This window comes from Pan paniscus, chromosome 2, assembly GCF_029289425.2.
Source record: "Pan paniscus chromosome 2, NHGRI_mPanPan1-v2.0_pri, whole genome shotgun sequence".
Lineage (NCBI taxonomy): Eukaryota > Metazoa > Chordata > Mammalia > Primates > Hominidae > Pan > Pan paniscus.
The window spans coordinates 3779520-3805758 of NC_085926.1; the positions used below are offsets into that span (position 1 = coordinate 3779520).

At 39.6% G+C, this 26239-nt stretch overlaps 1 protein-coding gene and 1 pseudogene across 1 annotated transcript in view; one reads left to right on the top strand and one right to left on the bottom strand.

The window, feature by feature from the left end:
• The first annotated feature begins 1378 nt into the window (after window positions 1–1378).
• On the top strand, window positions 1379–4092 carry LOC129397546 (tigger transposable element-derived protein 1-like; annotated as a pseudogene).
• A 666-nt stretch (window positions 4093–4758) lies between these two features.
• Window positions 4759–26239, bottom strand: part of SUMF1 (sulfatase modifying factor 1) — a 696570-nt gene continuing 675089 nt past the window's right edge. Inside the window, exons 12-15 of the transcript XR_010111383.1 lie at window positions 16217–16377; window positions 9572–9770; window positions 6324–6405; window positions 4759–4886 (exon numbers count right to left, since the gene is read on the bottom strand). The gene's annotated coding sequence lies outside the window, so the exon portion shown is untranslated. The remainder of the gene's footprint in view (window positions 4887–6323; window positions 6406–9571; window positions 9771–16216; window positions 16378–26239) is intronic.

Below are 26239 nucleotides of genomic sequence, written 5' to 3' on the forward strand. Positions count from 1 at the left end.
AAGTTTAGCATAGTAGTTGTGTTCATTTCCTAGGGCTGCCATAACAAAATACCACAAACTAGGTGGCTTGAGGCAATTTAAAATGTATCCTCTCACAGTCCTTGAGGCAAGAACTCCAAAACCGAGGTGTTAACAGGGCCATACTCCCCGTGAGATTCTGGGTAAAATCCTTCCTTGCCTCTCCCGAGCATCTGCTGGTGACAGCAGTCCCTGGGGTTCCTTGGCTGGCAGCCAGGTCATGCCAATCTGCCTGTGTTGTCACATGGCGTTCTCCCTGCATCTCTCTCTCCTCTTCTTATAAGGCACCAGTCACATCAAATTAGGAGCCACCTTACCCCAGAATGACCTCATCTTAACTAATGACATCTGCAACAATGCTATTTCCCAAAAGGTCGCATTCTGAGGTTTTGGGAGTTAGGATTTCAACACATGTTTTAGGGGCACACAATTCAACCATACTAGCTCTTCAGGAAATTTGACTCAAAAGATTTCAGGCCTGAAAGAGTTTTCATGTCTCCTGGCTAATACGGCGAAACCCCATCTCTACTAAAAATACAAAAAATTAGCTGGGCGTAGTGGCAGGCACTGTAGTCCCAGCTACTCGGGAGGCTGAGGCAGGAGAATGGCATTAAACCGGGAAGTGGAGCTTGCAGTGAGCCGAGATCGTGCCACTGCACTCCAGCCTGGGCAACAGAGCGAGACTCCATCTCAAAAAAAAAAAAAAAGAGTTTTCATGTCAATGAAAATCACAGGCACACCCTGTTTTATTGTGCTTCTCCTTATTGTAGTTTTCAGATACTGCAAATTTTCTTTTTAACAAATTGAACATCTGTGGCAACCCTGCATAGAACAAGCCTATAGGTGCCATTTTTCTTTAGTTTATTTCATACATATTTTTAATTTCAATAGCTTTAGGGGTACAAGTGGTCTTTGGTTACATGGATGAATGGTATAATGGTGAAGTCTAAGATTTTAGTGCACCCATCACCCGAGTAGTGTACATTGTACCCAATGCTTAGTTATTTATTCTTCACCCCTCCCCACTTCTTCTTCCGCAATATAGTTGTCATTTATCTAACAGCACATGCTCACTTCATGTCTCTGTGTCACATTTTGGTAATTTTCACAATATTGCAAAGTCTTTCATTATTATTTAACCTATTACAGTGATCTGCAATCAGTGATCTTTGATACAACTTTTGTAATGGTTTTGGGACATCATTAACCATGTCCATATAAGATGGTGAACTTAATCAATAAACATGTGTATTCTGACTGCTCCACCAACCACCCATTCACCTGTCTCTCTTCCTCTCCTTGGGCCTCCATATTTTCTGCAATACAACAATATTGAAATTAGGCTGACTAAAAACCTATGATGCCCTCTAAGTGTTCAAGTGAAAGGAAGAGTCACATATCTCCAACTTGAAATCAAAACTAGTAATGATTAAGCTTAGTGAGGAAGATATGTCAAAAGCTGAAATGGGCCAAAAGTTAAGCTTCTTGTGCCAAAAGCCAAGTTATAAATGCAAGGGAAAAGTTCTTGAAGGAAATTAAAAATGCTTTTTCAGTGAATACACAAATGATAAGACACCAAAACAGGCTTATTGCTAATATCAAGAGTTTTACTGGTCTGGATAGAAGACCACATTGGCGGCCAGGTACTGTGGCTCATGCCTATAATCCCAGCAATTTGGGAGGCTGAGGCAGGTGGATCACCTGAGGTCAGGAGTTCGAGACCAGCCTGGCTAACATGGTGAAACCCTGTCTTTACTAAAAATACAAAAAATTAGCCAGTCATGGTGGCAGGTGCCTGTAATTCCAGCTACTAGGGAGGCTGAGGCAGGAGAATCACTTGAACCTGGGAGGCGGAGGTTGCAGTGAGCCAAGATCACACCATTGCACTCCAGCTTGGGTAACAAGAGCAAAAAAGAGAAAGAGAGAGAGAGAGACAGAAAGAAAAAAGAAAGAAAGAGAAAGAAAGAAAGAAAGAAAGAAGAAAGGAAGGAAGGAAGGAAGGAAGGAAGAAAGAAAGAAAGGGGAAGGAAAGGAAAGAGAAAAGAAAACAAAAGAAAAGAGAAAAGAAAACAAAAGAAAACCATGCTGGCCACAACATTCCCTTAAGTCAAACCCTAAGTTAGAGCAAGGCTCTAACTCTTCAATTTTATGAAGGCTGAGAGAGGTGAGAAAACTGCAGAAGAAATGGTTAGAGCTAGCAGAGGTTGGTTTGTAAGGTTTAAGCAATGAAGCCATCTCCATAACATAAAAGTGCAAGGTGAAGCAGAAGGTGCTGATGGAGAAGCTGCAGCAAGTTATCCAGAAGATCTAGCTAAGACTGAAGAAGGTGGCTACACTAAACGATAGATTTTCAGTGTAGATCAAAGAGCCTTATGCTGGAAGAAGATGCCATCTAAGACTTTCATAGTTAGAGAGAAGTCAATGTCTGGCTTCAAAGCTACAAAAGACAGGCTGACTCACTTATTAGAGGCTAAAATGCAGCTGGTGACTTTAAGTGGAAGCCAATGCTCATTGACCATTCTGAAAATACTAGAGCCCTTAAGAATTATGCTAAACCTAATCTGCTTGTGCTCTCAAAATGGAACAACAGTGCCTGGATGACAGCACATCTCTTTAAAGCATAGTTTACTAAATATTTTAAGCCCGTTGTTGAGACCTACTGCTCAGAAAAAAAGATTCATTTCAAAATACTACTGCTCATTGATAACGTAAGTGGTCACCCAAGAGCTGTGACAGACATGCACAAGATGAATGTCGTTTTCATGCCTGCCAACACAGCATTCATTCTGCAGCTCATGGATCAAGGAGTAATTTCAACTTTCAAGTCCTAATATTTAAGAAATATGTTTCATAAGGCTGTAGATTGTGATTCCTCTGATGGATTGGGGCAAAGTAAATTGAATACTGTCTGGAAAGGATTTGCCATTTTACATGCTATTAAGAACATTTGTGATTCATGAGAGGAGGTCAAAATAAAAGACTAACAGGGGTTTGGAAGAAGTTTATTCCAACCCTCATGGATGACTTTGAGGAGTTCAAGATGTCAATAGAGGAAGTAACTGCTGATGTGGTAGAGATAGCAAGAGAACTACAATTAGAAGTGGAGCCTGAAGATGTGACTGAATTACTACAACCTCATAAAACTGAAACAGGTGACATGTTGCTTCTTATGGAGGAGCCAAGAAAGTATTTTCTTGAGATGGAATCTACTCCTGGTGATCCTAATGAAGGTGCTGTGCACATTGCTGAAATCACAACAAAGAATTCAGAATACTGCATAAACTTCGTTGATAAAGCAATGGTGTTGTGCCAAACCCCTATTAACCTCAATAGGGAAGTCACCTGTTCAAGAAGCTGAAGATGACAGCCAGAGCCAGCAAATGAGATGTTGGGTTTATTAGGGGATTACTTACAAGGGAGGTTCAGTAGCAGAGAGCTGGACAGGGGAGCCGCCTTACATACAGAAATGGTACAGTGGTGGTGGGCTGGACAGGAAGGCCACAACAGTTTGCAAACAGTATGCAGTTTACGCTGCATTTTCACTTAATACCCTCCCCTTAATGACCTCCACCTGGCAACCTCTATTTAATGGAAAACTCAGGGTCTCAATCCCCTGTATGGCCCATGTTCCATGGGATGGGACAAGGACTCAGATGTTCCTCACAGGCAAGGAATGAATCTCCAGGTTGGCCACTCCCAGATTCCCTAGCTCAGAACACATTCAGGTGCATCTACCATACAGGGTCATCCTCAGGGTGTGCTTCAGTTAATGCTATCAGGTGCATTTACCACACAAACAGCAGAGTTGAAGAGGATTGACTCCAGTTTTGAAAGAAATTCTACTATGAGTTAAAATGCTATCAAACAGCATCACATGATACAGAGGAATATTTCATGAAAGGAAGAGTTCATCAGTGCAGCAAACTTCATTGTTGTCTTATTTTAAGAAACTGCCTCAGCCATCATAAACCTTTAGCAACCATCAGCTTGACCAGTTAGTGGCCATCAACATTGAGGCCAGACCCTCCACCAGCAAAAAGATGAAGACTCGAGGAGGGCTCAGATGATTGTTAGCATATTTTAGCAATAAAGTACTTTTAAATTAAGGTGCGTACATTTTAGACATAATGTTATTGCACACTTAATAGACTACAGTGTAGCATAAACACAATTTTTATATGCACTGGGAAACCAAAAAATGTGTGTGACTTGCTTTATTGTAATATTCTCTTTATTGTAGTCATCTGAAACCAGACCCTCAATATCTCTGAGGCGTATGACTATACTAAACAGAGGCCGATAATAAATTAACAAATATTTGTGGTGAACTCCTTCCATGCAATAGAAAGCATAGGTACCTCTTCCTGGACATCTTTTCCATCCCAGCCACTGTACAACATGTCCTTCATACAACACTGCTAATCCTTTTACCGTTCTGCAAGGAAGATGTATTATATCATCTCCATCTTACAGATGAGAAAAATGAGGATCCAAGAGGTGCAATGATTTGCCCAATGCCACACAGAGAGCAAGAGAAGCAAGCAAGCAAGGTTCAAATCTAGGTTTGTCTGGTAGGCAAAGCAGTGAGTAAATGTATAGGACCATGTAATTAAATCACAATAAAATAAATTATTCTTATTAATTGACAGTAGAGTGGTATCATTTAGAAATGTTGTAAATGTTCAGAGAAATAAGTAAGTGTGTGGGCTGGATGTCTTTATGATATTTTATTTTGAACCCTTTTATAGATAAGGATGACATGAAGAACCACCAATTATTGAGCTCTTACCGTTTGCTTGGTTTTGCAGTAGATACTTGAGATAGAAGATTGAATGAGATATAATCTCTGCCTTCAAGAAGCTTATAGCCTATGAAAGGGGAAAGACAAGTAAATGGATGGTTAAAATTTGGTATAATAAGATTATAGGTAACATTTGTGGGACATTTATTCTCTTCCCGGCTCTATTCTAAGTGTTTAACATGCATCTGTGCCTTGGTCCTCACATCAGACCTAAGAGGAGGTGCTATTTTAATCTTCATTTTACAGACGAAAAAAAAATGTGCAGAGCAAGTTTATCTTGCCCAGAGCCACACTGCCAGGAAGTGGCAGAGTAACTCCACACTCTCAGCTGTTAAATGTATTATCATCCCAATAATATATGGAAGAACCCCAGTTAGCACAGACGTTGCAGCAGCACAAAGGTAAGGCACATCACCAAGACCACAGAGTAGCCAGGAGTGCCTCACAAGGGGAGAAATACCTGAGCAGAAACCTAGAAAAGAGTGTGTTCACAGCAAATTCAATGACTTAAGGGAAAATGAGGATAATAATCGTATTTGTCTCTTGAGATTGCTATATATATTAAGTGGGATAAATTAGGTAAAACCCTTAGCTCAATGACTGACAATTAGTAAGCACTCAGTACATATGAGCTCCCGTCCCCATCATCAACACCATCCCTAGGCTGACTAAGAGCCCTGCTGGTGGAGGAGTGGTGAGAGATTCAAGTATGTGATGAGAGGGGAGGTAAGATTTACAGGTCGACTGAATTGAGTAGAAGGCATAGGATCAAGTGGGATGGAAGCAGGTGAATTTAATCTGGATTTCTCAAAGCAGAGTGGTTAAAAAAAAAACACTTGGGAAGATTTTTTTAATTGCAGTTTTTGGGGTTCCATAGCAAACAAATAAATGAAAAAACTCTGAGAAGTGCAATACAAGAATATGCATGTTGAAAACAGGCCAGGTATGAGATTAGGGAACTGCTGAAGTGTATGACCTTTAAGGTTCTTTCTAAGCATGACATTCTGTGATTCCAACCTGACCTGACATTTGATCGGTATCCAGAAGTTGGGAAAGAAGGATATAAGTGGAAAAGAGAGAGGCAAGCCCATCAGAGCGCATCAGAGGCAGGGTCAATGACATTCTGACATAGTCACTGTGGCATGGGATCATTTTGATGCTGCCTAAAACAGAAGGCATCACATGTTACCTAAAAATTACACACCAAAAAATCTGTCATATTCACCCCAATGCTAAGCTTCAACCCATGCCTGCTACTCAACGCAGTCCACCTATGTATCTTATCTCCCCTCCCACCACATACATGAATCTTTCACCACTCTCGACTCTCATGCTCTCCCTGAACTTCATGTGGCTCCTGAGTCATGCCCGTGGCAACGGTGCAAGGGAGACTTAGGGATGGAGTGTGTCCCGGTTTCTCTGTTACACACAATCCTTAGGAATTACACATAGTATTTTTATGTCTGACAGAGCAAAAATAAAATATCAGTATTCCCAGCCTTACCTTCCTTTGTCCTCTTGTGCAAATTCTGTCTTTGATAGCTTGTTGCTTCCTGGGGTTGAGGAGGTGGAGAATCCAGGCAAGGCTTGAGAGAGGCAATATTTAAAAATGAATAAATAAAAAGGCCTTAATTTTAAGGTCAGCTCCTGGTCTGAGAGATACTGGGTTTGAGAGAACTAAAGAAATATTATTTTAATAAAGGTGGATAGGATTTTCAGATTTTTATCTGCCTTGACATTATTCAAGAGATTCCAATAAAGATTTGAATTGTGTAAATTACTTTTGATTGATAGCTTATATTTTTTTTGAAGGCAACACTGAACAAGTACTAGAATATGTCGAGCACCAGCTTTTATTTCGGTTACATGCATTTTGACATAGCCAGTTTGATGAGATCAGATCTAAATGACTTGCCTAAAAGTCCCATGAGCCCAGGCTCATGGAATGGGTTCTTTTTTCAAATCGCAAGCTAGATCTTCATAACCTACACAGCTCCAACTGGCGTATTTCCACAAGGAAGAGGGTAATTTCTACTTAGTTATAGCAGTTAATTTGCCTAAAGACACAGGTGTCAACTGTATTTCCATTTAATTTCAAATTTAATGGAAACCTGGGTCTTGTGCCATCTCAAGTGTTCATCACCTCCCCAGTTTAAGGGCATTTGCTAAAAATGTCTGGCCTCAGTTTAACTATGTTCTCCGTAGAAGTTAATATAAATATATTAAAGTGACTGCTCTGAGGTGTAAACAGGTGTCATGGATATTTCATAGCTGGCAATGAAGTTACTATGAGAATAAGCCAGAACTGGGTTCAAATCCTGGCTCTATAAGTTGTTAACTGCGAGATTGTAAGCATTTCTTATTTGCCCTAAGCTTCAGCTCTTGCAAAGTGAAGCCAGATAACAATATCTACCTCATGAGATTGTTGGGATGAAGAATGATTTGATTTTTATAAAGTCCTTAGGGCACAGAAACCATGCAAACAAAGAGTATGAAAAACAAGCTTTGCATAAACATACAGAAAGAACGTAGAGAAACTTCAACTCCCCAGTGGAAAAAAATTATAAATGTTGAAAACGTGATAGATGTGTCAAAAGTACATCAATCACCGTAAATTTGTGAAACATAAATTTTTATGTGACATATAATTTATTTTTCTGTTTATTATGTAAAAAATGTTAAAAATAACAAATTTTTCATGAAGAAAATAAAAAGACCAAAAATTCAACAGCTAATGGTGCTTCACCTGTTCCTCTTGTGGCCAAGTGTAAAATGCGTTCCTCAATCTCCCAGCCCCTCCCAAAGCATATTAATCATGTTTTATCTATGCCAATGTGGGACAGGCTAATCCAGGTGAATCTGGACAAAATATGTTAATTTCAGTTTCTATGTAGGTCACAGGTTCTGCTTGAATTCTAGCTTCCCCAGCCTAGGAAAGGAAAATCTGAGCAAATTTACCAGTCACATCTTCAGTTCTTTACAACTAGTGAGTAATCACCTCACACTGTTAATGTCAACCATTATGCCACTCATTTTACTTAAAAAAAATGCAACTGTTCCCAACACAAATGATATGGGTTGGCTGTGTCCCCATACAAAATCTCATCTTGAATTGTAATACCCATAATCCGCACGTTTCAAGGGCAGGACCATGTCGAGGTCATTGGATCATGGGGGTGGTTTCCCCTATGCTGTTCTCATGACAGTGAGTGAGTCTCACAAGATCTGATGGTTTTTAACCACCTGACATTTCCCTTGCTTTCACTCACTTCGTCCTGCTGCCCTGTGAAGATGCCTGCTTCTACTTTGCCTTTGTCATGATTGTAAGCTTCCTGAGGCCTCCCCAGTCATAGAGAACTGTGAGTCAATTAAACTTCTTCCCTTTGTAAATTACTCAGTCTCAGGTATTTCCTCATAGCAGTGTGAGAACGGACTAATACAGTAACAAAGAAATGATAAATGTTTGAGATGATGGATATGCTAATTACCCTATTCTGATCACTTTAAGTACCAAAACATTACTACGTACCCCATGAATATGTACAATTATTAGGTTGGTGCAAAGGTAGTTAAGGTTTTTGTTTACCTTTTTTTTTTTTTTGATATGGGGTCTTGCTCTGTTGCCCAGGCTGGAGTGCAGTGGTGCAGCTCACTACAAGCTCCACCTCCCAGGTTCACGCCATTCTCCTGCCTCAGCCTCCCGAGTAGCTGGGACTACAGGTGCCCACCACCACACCCGGCTAATTTTTTGTATTTTTAGTAGAGATAGGGTTTCACCGTGTTAGCCAGGGTGGTCTCGGTCTCCTGACCTTGTGATCTGCCCGCCTCTGCCTCCCAAAGTGCTGGGATTACAAGCGTGCTAAGCCAGTGTGCCCAGCCTTGTCTACCTTTAATGGCAAAAACTGCAATTACTTTTGCACCAACCTAATATTATTTGTCAATTAAAAAACAAAATAAACAATTTTTAAAATGCAACTGAAATATATATCCTCTACCTTTTTCTATTCCACCCTACAGAATAGAGTAGTAACCATGACCAGATATGTTATTTCATAGATAATGTATATAGTTAATAACCAGTGAGAAAATGGCCCATTGCTTATCTTGTTAATGAGGCTAGTCCACCTACATGGTTTAGTTGAGACATTTCCATCTTTTAGCATGATATAGGCAGCAGGTGAAGATATGAAATTTGTGGTCCAAAGGAATAGAAATTCCAGCTGGGTAATTCCAGGAGTTACTCAAGAGCCACAACCCAGTGATAGAGCACGTGCATCTCTTTGGCCAGGACACAGAGCAGGCAAGCTCTTTTGTGGTGGAGATGATGCTCTGGACATAAGTTCAAAGCATCAGCAGAGAATCTGGCCTGAGTCCACTATGAATCCACCCTGGGGAACCTTCAGATAAATCGCTTTAGTCACTCTCAAGTCAGCAAGTAGAATCCAGGGGTTTTTATTCCCCTTACTTTTTTCCAGTGGAAGTGCAAAATACTCCCATGTCATGTGCAGCAGTATACGCTAAAACTTTCCACTGTGAGTGGACAACCAACTCCTCTCACTCCCCACCAAAATTATATTCATTGCATGGGTGTCACTCATTTGTCTTTATCTGTCTGTTACATTAACTAAACAGAGTCATTATTATTAAGAAGTCCAGGCAATCTCTACTGCATTAGTCAGGGTTCTCTAAAGGGACAGAAGTAATAGGGTATATGTACATACGAAGGGGAGTTTATTAGGAGAATTGACTCACATAATCACGAGGTAAAGTCTCACGATAGGCCGTCTTCAAGTTGAAGAGCAAGGAAGCCAGTGGTGGATCAGTCTGAGTCCCAAAACCTCAAAAGTAGGAAAGCTGACAATGCAGCCTTCAGTCTGTGGCCAAAGGCCCGAGCGCTCCTGGCAAAACACTGGTGTAAGTTCAAGAGTCCAAAGGCTGAGGAACTTGGAGTCTGATGTTCCAGGGCAGGAAGCATCCAGCATGGGAGAAAGATGAAGGGAAGAGAGACAAGAAGGCAAGAAAGATGAAGGCAAGAGATGAAGGTAAAGAGTCAGCAAGTCTGCTCTTTCATCTTCTCCTGCCTGCTTTATTCTAGCTGTGCGGGCAGCTGATTATGTGGTGCCCACCCAGACTGAGGGTGGGTCAGCGTCTCCAAGTCCACTGACTCAAATGTTAATCTTCTTTGGCAACACCCTCACAGACACACCCAGGAACAATACTTTGCATCCTTCAATTCAATCAAGTTGACATTCAATATTAACTATCGCATACACCAGTTGGTTATTTACATGAAATCTCAACTTAAAGGACTCCTCTAACTACTGACAAATATGCCTCTATTGGGTGAACACTACTTATTAGAAGAATTTACAAATGAGAAGCCCATGAGCAGGATGTAGCCCAAAGACATTTGAGTTATTCTACAGAGCTTTTAAAAATTTGACTTAGCTGCTATCTTGACATGTTTAAATGGACTATTTCACCCAAATTTTGGATTCCCAGTTTTTCTTGGCAAAGCCAGACCCACAGTCTCAGAAGATGGCAATCAAATAGGACTGAATAGCAGCTGCCCACTTCAGACAGGGCACATCCTCTCCAATTTGGCACAGTTCCTACCATGCCACTTTACTCACTTATCTGCCAGCCCCCTGCAGACATCTGGGTTTGTGACTGCTGGAGTAAAGAATCTAGCAATTCCATGAGCCAAACTAGAAAAGCAGCAGTCCCCTCAAAGAACTCTCATTTACTACAATTTACATCTGTCTTGCTGTGCTGCTATTATTTCTGTATCTCTCACAGCACAGTGACTTTCACAGAATAGGCGCCATATATTTTAGTCGAATAAATGAATAAATTAAAGACCGCCGCTCATGTCCAGCAAAACCCCTCCTCCCTTGTTTTCAGCACTTCTTTTAATGAAGCCCAAAGTCATATTCGCTCTTTTGGCAATATTCAGCTGAAGCCCACCTCCCTTCTGCCACCCTGAAAATAAAACGCTGCAAATCACCTCTTTCAATCCATGGGCACACACCCAGGAACATCTTTCAAGCAGCAGAAGGGAATGTTTCCAGGTAAGTGATTTTAGCAGATTTCTCCAGCCTGGTTTAGGGGATGATCCCAACGACCCAGTGCTGAACCATCTCAGAATCTGCAATGCCTTTCGCCATTAGAGCATCTGGCTCTGCTGATTCAATCATCCGGAGGAGAGACATAATGTGAAGACCAGCACAGCCATCATACAACAACATATGCCAAGGATGCTGTGAACATTTGGCATAAAGTCAATCACAGAAACTGCTTGGTGTGGAAGAGATGGAGGGAGGGAGGAAAAGGAGAGAAAGGAAATTAATGTGGGAAGAGTCAAGCTCACTGCTAATGGGTGACATTTTCTCCCCTAGGAACTTTTAAAGAAAGCCCTTAAGCGTTTCCCAAATGAGCAGACCGACTAACCCATTATGTTAACAGAAAATTAGAAATTACAAAGACGTTTATCTCCATTTGGCTAATGTGGGGTTGCATGTGCTGCTTGTTGCTGCTTATAAACTCCAGGCCCCACAGTTAGCTTTGACATTTCAACCATGTTTTCTCAGGCTCATGGGCACAGACGGATTTCTGCCTACTTAGCATGGCAAGGTATACATCTGTCCTGTCTCTACCACCTTTCACTGCCCTTGCATTTGCACATGGCAAGGAAATCACATGGATAAAGGGATTAAAATGCAATAATTTAGGTAAGATAAAGGCTTCAAGAGGATATGTTCTGAGCTGGCTCCTCTTATATATATATAACATTAACATTCACGGTGGTAGGCTTGCAGTATAAAATGCAGATCAAAAACTAAATATTTGCTGCATATTTTATTCTAAAGGCATTACGAACCAATCTCAGCAATTTGTATTCCCAAAATTTGACTACACTAATTTCTAGAAGCTTTTAGGAGATAGCCAAGACATGAAAAGGTAACGCTTACACTTGGGGAGTTTACAACAATTTTGTTAGTAACTTAGAACACACCCAATGGAAACATTTAAATAGCATTACCAGGGCAATACATGAAGCATAAACGAAGAAAGGCTAATTCAGACAAGCGTGTGTATGAAACTTCTTATCTCTAAGCCAATGTGACATGTTTTCTTATTCAAAGGAAAATTAAAACGTAAATGCACTTCCTCTCTGTGCTAGGCACTTGTGCACATATTATCTTATGTAACCTGTTCAAACTCCCAGGAGGTGGGTATTTCTGCTTGTATAGATGAGAGAGCTGAATTTCAGAGAGGTAATCAATTTGCCAAGAGTCACAACAATAGCAAGAACTAGAGCCAGGGTCTGAGCTGCTCTCTTATATCTCACTCCAGACTTCTCTGTACTACATCACCACCACATCCCAGTTCAAAGCTTTTCATTTTGAATGCAGGGAATTAAATTCCTCAAAGGTAGAGAGGCTGTCCAAGAGGGGATGTAAAACACGTTAACATGACCAATCTATCCCAATTTAGCAAAACCTCCCTGGCTTTAGCATGAAAATGCCACATCCTGGGAAAGCACTCAATCCTGGTTTTAAAAAGAACTGTTTTATGACTGAGACAATCCCCCAGTCCCAGGCAAACTGGGATGGTTACTCATGCTATCTTTGGTTTCCCAACATATATGGGGCAGAGTCAATCCTAATGTCTCTTCTTTAACATAATTCCTCATGTCCCCACCTTAGCCCCCATATGATCCTCTCAGGCCTTGCTAAAGCTCAGAGCCAAAAAACAGTTCTTAGAACACAGTAGAAACTCAACAAATATTTGCTGAATTAGTGTCCATGTTCGTCTAGTCTCCCAGTTCATAGGCCATCATGTTTTACATGTAGCTGATGTTTGTCGACGTCTACTGAGTCAAATATAGATGAAATCAGTCTATAATTGATATGGTTTTGCTGTGTCCCCACTCAAATCTCAATTTGAATTGTAACTCCCACAATTCCCACATGTTGTGAGAGGAACCCAGTGCGAGGTGATTGAATTCTGGGGGCGGGTCTTTCCTGTGCTGTTCTCATGATAGTGAACGAGTCTCACGAGATCTGATGGTTTTAAAAACGAGAGTTTCCCTGCACAAGCTCTCTTTTCGCCTGCCACCATCCATGTCAGATGTGACTTGCTCATCTTTGCCTTCCATGATGATTGTGAGGCCTCCCCAGCCACATGGAACTGTGAGTCCATTTGAACCTCTTTCTTTTGTAAATTGCCCAGTCTTGGGTATGTCTTTGTCAGCAGCATGAAAACAGACTAATACAATAATAAACATCAAGGGCAAACTTTAAAAGTTAAGGGAGACTCAGAAGTAGACTCTGTCCCTATGTCTTGGTGATGATGGAGGACTTGTGGGTTGATGGCACATTTATGAATATCACATCTCTTGCTTTTCCCCTCCCCAGCAGCAGCCTCCCCAAATCACTGTTCAGCTGCTAACACCATTTAGGCCCCATGTGGACTCCCAAAGGTCCAAAGGCTAGGGTAGGCGCTCCAACGACTGCACTAGACAAAACATCTATTGTCTCAAGCAATGTGCTAATAATTTAACATACATTGTCCTATTTTTTTTTTATTATACTTTAAGTTTTAGGGTACATGTGCACATTGTGCAGGTTAGTTACATATGTATACATGTGCCATGCTGGTGCGCTGCACCCACTAACTCGTCATCTAGCATTAGGTATATCTCCTATTTAATCCTTGCAACATGATGCAGTTACTAGTATTATTCCCATCTAATGGATAAGTTAACTAATGCTTCCAAAAGTCAAGGGAATAAATCCAGAGCCCAAGCTCTTGGGCAAAATGACATGGTGTATCCCAAGTTATCATACAGTGATGGACATATTATGCCTAATAAGATGGCACCTCATCGATATCTGATGTCTTTGGGGTACCTTGATAACAGTTATTTTCTGATAATTGAGAGACTTTAGAGAGCCAAAGATTACATAAACAGACCTCTGTATAATTTAAGGTAGCTTAAGTTTGCCCCCTCCTTCTTTTGACTTTTGGAGCTTTGTGCTAGGGGCTTATAAATTTGAACTTCTACCAAACACTGTAGGCAATGTAAATGTAGACAAAGCCATACTCCTTGGGTATAATATTCTTAACTACTGATAATTACAGAGAATTTATTGGAATTAGCCAAGACCTACAGGAAAGTATTTGTTTAAACACCTCTACTTTAGTTTAACCTTGGAAAACAGAATCAAGGAATTTTAGCAGTAGAGAGAATCTTAAAAATAATCTAGTTTGGTCATTATCTGACTTTGATCTGCAGAGCTTTGGAGACCTGTTCAGTGCCTGACCAGCCAACAAGGCACCATCATCCCCAAGTAACAGGGACAAGAGAAAGTTCAACAGGGGCTCCTGCCCTGGCCATCTTCAATGAGTGCAGATGGCAGGAACAGTGAATTGGCCCAACCAGCACCCAGTCCTGGCTTCTAGCTGGCTTCGTGTTCTGCACTGGGCCTAGGTTTGGTCAAGCAGCACAGAGGCACAGTGAGCTACATAAAAAGACTGCTATGGCTAGGGGCTTAGATCTTCTGGCAAGGACAATGTCAGTATGATTTGGGAGAAGTGTGCAGACTTTCTGACCAGACCAGACCATAGTGGGATAGGTATCGAATGATGGGCAAGAATGACAACATTGATTCCAGCAGAAGAGGCACGTAGGATGTCAGGGGGTTTTCTCTGGGGGCTTATTCCTGGCTGGGCAAATCCATGTTCTCCAGCCCTTCCAGAGACCCTGTAGGCTAATTGGCACCTTTTAGTAAATATCTTCCTGCCCAATTAGCTAGAGTAGATTTGGTTGTTGTGACGAAGAGCCTGGATAAATTTGCTGTTATGTCTTGAAATGGTTTTTCTCTTTTTCTTTTCCTTTTTTTTTTTTTATTTTTTGAGATGGGGTCTCATTCTCTTGCCCAAGCTGGAGTACAGTGGCACGATCTCGGCTCACTACAATCTCTGCCTCTCAGATTCAAGTGATTCTCCTGCCTCAGCCACCCGAGTAGCTGGGATTACAGGCACATACCACCATGCTCAGCTACTTTTTGTATTTTTAAGTAGTGACAAGGTTCCACCATGTTGGCCAGGCCAGTCTTGAACTCCTGACCTCAAGTTATCCAACTGCCTTGGTCTCCCAAAGTGCTGAGATTACAGGCATGAGCCACCAGGACTGGCCTGATATGGTGTTTTCTTATGATTTAATTTAACCTAAAAGTTCTGGGGGGAAAGAAAGTATGAATATCACAGATACTTTCAGTGGTCTCATTCTACACATAAAGAACATAGAGGGTCAGAGATGGAAAGTGATGAGTGGTAAGATTGAGTCTAGAATCCAGTTCTCACCAGAGGCTCACCAGGAAACATTCCGGAAAGTGACCTGGCAAACCACATCCCATATAACTGTCCTGCCCTTAAGAATCAACCATGTGGTCGGCCGGGCGTGGTGGCTCACGCCTGTAATCCCAGCACTTTGGGAGGCCGAGGCAGGCAGATCATGAGGTCAGGGGATCGAGACCATCCTGGCTAACACGGTGAAACCCCGTCTCTTCTGAAAATACGAAAAAAAAAAAAAAAAAAAAAAGTAGCCTGGCGTGGTGGTGGGCGCCTATAGTCCCAGCTACTCAGGAGGCTGAGGCAGGAGAATGGCGTGAACTCGGGAGGCGGAGCTTGCAGTGAGCCGAGATCGCGCCACTGCACTCCAGCCTGGGCGACAGAGAGAGATTCTGTCTCAAAAGAAAGAAAGAAAGAAAGAAAAAGAATCAACCACGTGGTCCATGGCTGGTCCTCCACGCACCCCTGTCAGAAAGCTCCAGTGTCATAAACAGAAATTTCATTACCTTTTACATATCAAACATTTTTAAATCCCCTACTGTTCACTTTCCAACATTACTTTGTGAATGTGACTGTTATTCTAATAAAATGTGAGCAGTAGTCCTCATGTTCCTCATTTTAGAAAGAATTAATATATCTGGGGACAGCTCCTTGGACACTACTTCAATCCATTTCGTTTTTTGAATTTAGAATCTTTTCCCCCAGTAGACATAGTATCAGTGTTGATATGTTCAAAACAGTGCAGGCCTTTCAGATTCTACTATTATGGCATAGATAAAATCCGGGACTATAGATCACATCAGAGTTGAGAGCATGAGCTCTGGTATCAGATTGGTGATCCAGGGCACATGATCTAACTTCATTAAGGTCTCAGTGGCCTCTTCTGAAAAAAATGAGACTAATAAATAACATCTAACTGTCTCACGGGATTATTCTAAGAATTACATAGAATTCAACCAGAAATTGCACCATGCCTAGCACACAGTTCATACTTAATTAGCCATTATTATTACTATTATTATTGAAACTAAAACTTACCTGTGATGGAAAAAATTCCACAGCAAATTGCTTCCTGCTTTCCGTCTCCAGATTCCTTCAGGAATAACTGAAGTCTGAGAGGCAGAGGACTCTGGAATGTCTGGAGGGCATTTAGTCATTTGTCCCATAGTCTGCTGGCAGTTCTGTTTTCTTCTCAGGCACTGAAGTGAAAGGGAGCAGGTGCAGTTGGCTGGTATAATTCTACACTAGACATCATCCACATGGCGCAGGCTGCCACAGTCTGTGGGAACCCCATTCTGGAAGCCTACCACTCACAGAGCCTTCCAATATCCCAGTATCATGATAAAATGGTCTACACATTCCGCCATTTGCAAAGTACTTCCCTGAACAGTTTGATTTGATCTGGAAACTGAGGAGGAAGGCCAGATGGATGCTTTTACTATGACTTCTCAGGGAGCATGTGAAAGCTGACAGACTGTCAATGGCACATTGAGAGGTACGCGGCTGGTAAGTGACACACTCAAATCTTCTGATTTTGGTTCAGAGCTCTCTCTCTCCAAATATATATATATATATATATATATATATATATATATAAAATATATATATGTTTGTCTGGATATATATATATGCTTGTCTGGATATATGTATATGCATGTGTGTGTACATATATAGGTATATATATATAGAGAGAGAGAGAGGTACATGGCTGGCAAGTGACACACTCAAATCCTCTGACTTTGGTTCAGAGCTCTCTCTCTACATATATATATATATACACACACATATACATCTATATATACATATATGTATACATATACACGTATACATGTATACATGTGTATACGTATACATATACACGTATATATGTATACATGTGTACGTGTATATGTATACGTATACACATGTATACGTATACACGTATACGTATACGCACACGCACACGCACACGCACACGCACACGTATACGCACACGCACACGCACACGTATACGCACACGCACACGTACACGTATACGCACACGCACACGTATACGTATACGCACACGCACACGTATACGTATACGCACACGCACACGTATACGTATACGCACGCGTATACGTATACGTATATACGTGTATGTTATACACACATATGTATACATATATACACACATATGTATACATATATACACAAATATATGTATACATATATACACAAATATAGGTATACATATACACATATATAGGCATACATATATACATACATGTATACACATATACATATACATGTATACACATATATACATACATGTATACACATATACATGTATACACATATATACATACATGTATACACATATACATATACATGTATACACATATATACATATATACTCATATATACATACTTACACATATATACATATATACATATATACATACTTACACATATATACATATATACATATATGTATACGTATACGTATACATATATACATATATGTATACGTATACGTATACATATATACATATATGTATACGTATACGTATACATATATACATATACATATACAGATATATGTATACGTATACGTATACAGATATACATATACGTATACAGATATATATACATATACGTATATAGATATATGTATACGTATACGTATACGTATATAGATATATGTATACGTATACGTATACATATATACACATACGTATATACACATATGTATACGTATACATATATACACATATGTATACGTATACATAATACACATATGTATACGTATACATATATACACATATGTATACGTATACATATATACATATATACACATATGTATATGTATACATATATACACATGTATACGTATACATATATACACATGTATACGTATACATATATACACATATATGTATACGTATACATATATACACATATTTATACGTATACATATATACACATATATACATACGTATATACATATATACATATATATGTATATACGTATATACATATGTACATACGTATATACATACGTATATGCATACGTATATACATATACATATATACATATACATACATATACGTATATGTATGTATATGTATATATACACATACATACATAGAGAGACAGCACAATGAACATATTTGTATAGTCAATTCTGAACCAACTTATACAGCAGTGTGTAAGTGTTCTCTTTTCTGCACATCCTTGCCGAAATTTATCTTTCATCTTTTGATAATAACTACTGTAACAGGTGTGAAGTGATAGCTCATTGTCGTTTTGATTTGCATTTCTCTGATAATTTGTGATTTTGAGTATTTTTTGAAAATATACATATACCTGTTGGCCACTTGTACACATTATTTTGAGAAATGTCTATTCAGATATTTTGCTCATTTTGTAATCAGGTTATTTTCTTACTATTGAACTGTTTGAGTTATTTATATATTTTGGATATTAACCCATTATCAGATATATGGTGTGTATGAGACATATATGTCCTCCCATTCTGTAGGCTGTTTATTCACTCTGTTGATTGTTTCCTTGCCTGTGCAAAAGTTTTTTAGTTTGATGTAATCCTATTCATATACTTTTGCTTTTGTTATCCGTGATTTGGGGTTCATATATAGCAAAGTCACAGACTCTTAAGAGTATATCCCATGAACTTCAGGGAGGCCTGAGGATCCTAATTAAAGTTACACTAATATAAGAGAAAAATCAAGAAAACTAGATTTTAGCCTAGCTCTCCTATTAACCAGCAGTGGGACCTTGGATAAGGATTTAAATCCAGTCAAATTTCCCAGATGCTCTGAAGTACATGGAAGTGTTGGCCTTCTTGAGACTTCAGTTTGTTCATCTATAAAATGAAAGGGTTGAGCCAGATCATCTATAAGGCTCTTTATAGCTCCAAAACCCTCTGGTCCTTACTGAGTTGAATTACAATATGACCTTGCTTCTAGTAACTAGATAAGTCACCATTCATACATGACATATGCATCTGCAGCCTTCTTTCTCCAAAGCTACAAAACTCAAAAACTCAGTCAACTTTCCAAAAGATAGCTTGGATGTGATGCAAAGTTTGAGCAAGGTGATACAGACTCAAGAGTACAATGTGAACTGAATTCAAGAAAATATGGATTTCAACAGATGATTGGTCCAGTAGGTGAATACTTAGTTATCCATGAAAATGCAATAAGGTCAATGTTTTGCTCAAAAAAGACTGTTAACATACTCAGAGATAACAAGTATGAGAGTTCTCTACTATAAAAATAAAATGAAGTGCAGGCAAAATGGAGACAAACTTCACAGAAGAAGGTACTAAATGAAATGTAGAGGAAATTCTGTGGGCCTCAGTGTTTCCGCAAAATGTGTATAAGCCAATTGTGTCTACTCTATCTGCCAATCTTTCTTTTATAGCCTCTTAGGCCCCTAGGACTAAAAGTAAGTGTGGATGTTAAATTTATGATAATAGGGGCATTGAATTCCAGTGCAATAGTCTCTAAGCACTTTCTTATGAGGAACAATTCTGAACTTCCTTAAAGTTTTATGGTTACTGAAAGAAGAAAGATGTTACTGAAAGAGTAAGAAGTACAAGCTGCCGGCGGGGCAGCTGACAGTCTTCCTCTCCCTGCTTGAAGTCTCTGGGAACTTCAAGAAGGCACTGTGTTGATGATAATCAGGTTAGCAATCAACCAAGAATAGTTTTAAACTGAACAGAGAACTGGAAAGCACCGCTCTAGTAGCTGTTCTATACACATTTTGTTTGCTATAATGATGCCCTCCTACTGGCAGGATGTCCCTGAACTAGTCATTTTCTCTCTTACCTTACCAGACTTGTTATGAGGACTAAGTAAGATAATAGCCAACAGTAGGAGAGATGACTGTGTTTCTAATGTATGTTGCTATATTGCTAATACAGATTGCAATATGTTGCACAATTTCTCTGTCTACTTTCTAGGCACATACCTAGCCTACATTCCTCTGCTTTCCTTGCTATTAGACATAGCTATGTAACTGGGTTCTCACCAATAATAGTATGAGCCATTTCTTAGGCTGGCCCATAGAATGTTCCCGTGTGATCCTTTATTCTCTTTCTTTCTCTACACTCTGTGCAAATGAAAAAAATGTCTATAGCCATAGAGGAGGAAGAAGCAAAAAATGGAAGTCACCTGGGCCTGGAATGACTAGGTAGAGGCTACCTGGCCAGAAACATACTCTGTTACTTGAGTATGAAATAAACTTGCCTTATTTAAGCCACTGATGGTCTTTGGTTTACTTGTTCTCAGTGACCATTATATTAACTAATACATTAATATTAGTGAGTGCTTGCTATATGCTAGGCACATACACACTTCTTTTTTTCCTGGTGATAGAATATACGAACATAAAATTTACCATCTTAACCATTTTAAGTGTACAGTTCAGTGTTACTAAGCACTTTCCTAATGTTATGCAATCATCACTACCAGCCGTCTCCATAACTCTTTTCATCTTATAAAACTGAAACTCTACACCTATTAAATAACTCCACATTCCCTGCTGTCTGCATGCCCTGATAACCACTGTTCTACTTTCTGTATGATTTTGACAACTTTAAGTATCTCATATAAGTGCAATAATACAGTATTTGTCTTTTTGTAACTGACTTACTCCATTTAATACAACGTCCTCATTTCATATTCATGTTGTAGGGTATGTCAGAATTTATTTCCTTTTTAAAGTTGAATAATAGTCCATTGTATGTTGATATGGTGTGGCTGTGTTCCCACCCAAATCTCATCTTGAATTGTAGGTCCCATAATTCCCATATGTTGTGGGAGGGACCTGGTGGGAGATAATTGAATCATGGGGGCAGTTCCCCCATACTGTTCTCGTGGTAGTGAGTAAGTCTCACGAGATCTGATGGTTTTATAAGGGGAAACCCCTTTCACTTGACTCTCAATTCTCTCTTGTCTGCTGCCACGTAAGATGTGCCTTTCACTTTCCGCCATGATTGTGAGGTCTCCCCAGCCACGTGGAACTGTGAGTCCATTAAACCTCTTTTCCTTTATAAATTACCCAGTCTCAGGTATGTCTTTATAGGCAGCATGAAAACAGACTAATACATATGTATATACCACATTTCGTTTATATAGTCATCCCTCAATAGATATTTGGGTTGCTTCCATGTTTTAGTTATTGTGAGTAATGCTGCTATGTATGTGGGTGGACAAATACTTCTTTGAGACCTTGCTTTCAGTTCTTTTGGGCACATAGTCAGAAGTAAAATTGCTGGGTCATATGGTAATTTTAGTTTTAATTTTCTGAGGGACTCCCATACTGTTTTCTACTGTGGCTATATCATTTTATAGTCCCACCCACAGTGCACAAGTATTCTGTATTATTCTGTTCTCACACTACTGTAAAGAAATACCCGAGAATGAGAAATGTATAAAGAAAAGAGGTTGAATTGGCTCACGGTTCTGCAGGTTGTACAGGAAGCATGGCTGGGGAGGCCTCAAGAAACTTTCAATCATGGCAGAAGGTGAAGGGGAAGCAGGCATGTCTTACATGGCCAGAGAAGGAGGAAGAAAGAGATGCGAGAGGTGCTACACACTTTCATATAACCAGACCTCATGAGAACCCTATCAGAAGAACAGCTCTAGGGAGATGGTGCTAAACCATTCATGAAGGATCCACTACCATGATCCAATCACCTCCCACCAGGCCCCACCTCCAACATTAGGGATTACAATTCGACATGAGATTTGGGTGGGTACACCAATCCAAACCATATCAGGTTCCAATTTCTCCACATTCTCGCCAACACTGGTGTTTTTTGTTTTTTGTTTTTGTTTTTGTTTTTGTATAATAGCCATCCCAATGGGTATGAGGTAGTATTTCATTGTAGTTTTGATTTGCACTTCCCTGATTAGTGATGTTGAGCATCTTTTTTATTATTATTCTTTCAACTTTTATTTTAGACTCCAGGGGTATATGTACAGGTTTGTTACATAGGTATGCTGCATACGCACCTCTTTAAGTCTCACAGAACTCCACAATACAGGTACTATTACAGGCACAGAGAGCTTAAGTAAATTGTTCAAATTCACACAGTGTGTTGGGCTGGAATGTAAATCTAGGGACCCCAAATCATGAGCTCTGGCTCTTAATCGTTGCACTAGACTGTCTCTCTCAATATAAAAAAAAAAAAAAACCCTACTAAGTGTAATGTAATGACACAGAGTTAGTTCTTAGTTTATGTTAACTATTGTTATACAGACAAAAGAGAAATCAGAATGGAGAGCAAACAATTAAAAACAAAGAAAATTCTAAAATTCTATCAACCGAAATCTTTACATAAGCAAACAAATATTTTTACTTTTTAATAACGTTTGGCTGGCTAAAGGTAAACAGTAAGGAAACAGAAAAAGTTGAATATGTTAACCTGATAATCCAAAGTCTAGTTTATATCTATAGATCAATAACCAAAATAGCATTTTAAACAAGTTTGTTTATTATATGTGATAACAAATAATTGAGAGAGTCCTTGTTTCTCACCAACAAAAAGTTGGTAAAATTATGCAGCCATTAAGCATTATAGCTTCAAAGACTTTTTAACGATATGAAGAAAATACTCATGAAATAATGTGACCCGATTACATAAAGACATTCGTTCATTGATTCATTTATTTTTAAAAAGTTTGAGTACCTATTACATGGTATAGGCCCTAGTCTATGAGCTGGTCACATCATCCCTCTCCAAAGAGTATATGGTCTAGCTTTCAGTGCAGGCTTTGTAAATAGACTGGCAGAGTTCCTCTTCTAGGGCTTAGTTTCTTTATCTACAAAATAAAGAAGTTGGATTTGACGACTGATACGGTTTGGCTGTGTCCCCACCCAAATCTCATCTTGAATTGTAGCTCCTATAATCCCCACATGTCGTGGGAGGGACCCAGTGGGAGGTAATTGCATCACGAGGGTGAGTTTTTCCTGTGCTGTTCTCATGATAGTGAATAAGTCTCAAGATCTGATGGTTTTCTAAGGGGCAGTTCTCCTGCACATGGTCTCTTGCCTGCTGCCATGTAAGATGTGCCTGTGTTCCTCCTTTGCCTTCTGCCATGATTGTGAGGCCTCCCTAGCCATGGGAACTATGAGTCCATTAAATCTCTTTTTCTTTATAAATTACCCAGTCTTGGGTATTTCTTCATAGCAGTATGAAAATGGACCAATACAATGACTGTCAACATCTCTGCAACAACTAAGTTCTACAAGTGGAAACAGGACCCTTTATTCAGTCAGGAATAAAACATTATTTGATATATCTGCAAAGCTGCAACTCAACTAAAATTGTAACAGCACCATAAACCTATTAATGTTAGTTCTATTTAGAACCGCCCACCATCTTGGTTTATCCAAGACTAAGGTGTGACCTGAGATGTTGAGATTTTTAGGACTAAAACCCGGAGATTCCCAGGCAAACTAAGATGGTTGGTCACTTTAGTTCTATGTCAAAATTTTAAGCTTAAATGCAAAAACTAGTTTTAATTACAGAAACGTCAATTAATCCCTTTTTTGTGTTGGGATGTTTCATACGCAGTAAACAAACAAACAAACAAACAAAACCCTAGAAGAACAGGAACTACGTATATGTAGTAAACCCACTCATTGTCAAAAATTCTTAGAGAAACAATACATTTGGTATGAAAGTTAACAATGATCACAATAGTCACATAATTTTAAGCTACAGTCATCACCCTCTAAGAGCTTGGTGGTGGTTGTTTTAAAATCATAATTTTAGTTCAGAAATTGGAAAGAACTCTGACTACCGGTACTCTATTAATATTTCAATTAGAGAGAGACATATTTTCAACTTTGAAAAATTGCAGTTTTAAGAGGCATATGATAATTTTCTTTTCAAAATACAGATGTTCTTCTAAAGATTATTCAAATACGACTGTCTTCTGAAGTTTCATCTTTCTATTTTTTCCTCATTTACCACATAGATCAGTACAATTAGGCTAACACCAATTATAATGTTCCTTCAAACCAAAGCTAAAGAACCTCAAGGGGCTGGTAGGGGAATCCAGAGGGGTTTGTAGTGTCTCAACACAGCCAATCTAGGGGCAAGAACTCTTTACATCAACAATAAGACCTTGCTCTCCTGGGAACTCTTGGGCTCTTGTCTCCAATTCCGTTCTCCTTCAAAAATTCCAAGGTCTTCTACCACACCTTAATAAATAACTATTAAGTGCTTTTTTACTAACTAATAAATTCAGGATCCCAGGACTGGGTGAGCTCATTAGGAGTAATTCAGATGGATTTGAGCTCTTTAAGCAAGAAGCAAGTAAGAGATTTGGTTATGCTGGTTCATTGATTCCTCTTCGTCCAATGATGCAAAAATGCGTGTTTCCTCTTCATCCATCCCAATGACAAGGAGCTTTTAAGTGTCAGTTAACAAGACAGTCCCGAAACCCCTTTGCAGAGTTAAAAAAAATGGTAATTTCTAAAATTTGGACCAATTACCAATTCAGGCAATTCAGCAAATTTCTAATAATTACACCACATTTCAGACTCTTTCATAATTGTCATGCTCATTTTTCCTCTTCTGTCCACAGCAAGCCCCATCCTCTCACCCAAATTCCTTCCCCCATCCCTGACACACATTTCTTCCTAATGATAATGCTCTTCTCTCTGTCTGGAACCAAATGCATGCAGTGGTCAAGTAGAAATGGGAAAAGCTGCCTTTCTCACTCTTGCTTTGGGGAAGAGGGAAATTAGTTTAAATAAATGATATGCTAATTTGAAAAGAAATGAATCGAACAGTGGAGAGACAGAGTCCATTTCCTCCACTGGAGCAGCTAGTGCCTTTGAGATATTCTGTCACATGCGGAATCATTATCCCACCTGTCTGAATTGATGTCTTGTTTTAGTCTTCAATACCTGCCTAATAATGCCTAGAGCTTACATCTGTCGTTGAATGCTTACTATATACTAAGCACTGTCCTAAGCATTTTACATGTTTACTCCCACTTAACCATCACAATCCTTTGGGATAAGTACTGATATTAACCCTACTTTAGAGCCAAGGAAACTAAGGCTTAAAGAGATAAAGTGACTTGCCATTAGGGACACAGCTCATAAATTGCAGGGCTGGGACCTAAGCAGTGTTGGCCTGGTTTCAAAATTCATACCTTGGTCCCTGACTCACACCATTCTCATGAAGTCTCTTCCAAAACCTGGAGGCTGTTCTAGATCTGGCCTCCCAAGAGCAACTCTCACCATCATTAATTGCTCCAACTGCTCCTCCAAGACCTACCTCTGTAAAGCTCCTCCTTGAAGGGCACAACCTCATCTCTCTTCCGCTCCCAGGAAGGCAGGCTGGAAACCTAATAGAGACTCCCTAAGAAACCTGCATTCTATCTTTCCCTGACCATTCAATTTCTGTACTTCCACCAGAGCCAACTTCTATCAGACAAACTCCATGCTATCTGCATGCTAACTCCATGGATAATCTGCATGAAAAGGGGGGAAAGAGACAAAATCATGTTACAAAACTTGGGTAAGGGTCTAGACTCAACTTGCTTTGAAAGATCTTAAATCTTCCTATTCATTTGTAGACAGCAGTGGGCCTTTTTCCTCCTCTGCTCTGCACGACCTTCTAGCCCAAGTGCTAGTATCATCTTTTCCTAAAGACTTTTTAAGACAAATTGTGACCATTTATGTCTACATGACACAGTTTCAGGATAACAAAGTGTGAAGACACACAAAGACATCAAACATTTATCAGAGACCTACGCGAAACGCCAATAAATGTTACAGGGATCAAGAATATGATTACTGACATTGAATTTATCCTGTGGCTTTGAAGAATCCAAAGGATGAATCTCTAATAATGTATCCTTCCAAATTCTCCAGAAGTTCTAAGTTTAGACATCATAATGAAATGTCACCACGTTCCTTTGCCAGAAGTTGTTCAGTACTGAGGGGCTAATGATGCTTTCGCTTAAAGCCGATTCCCCCAATAAAGGGTGCCGAGGCTTTTCTGAAGCCCTGCTTCGGGCTGGCGACTTTGAAGTTGAGACGCAGGTTCA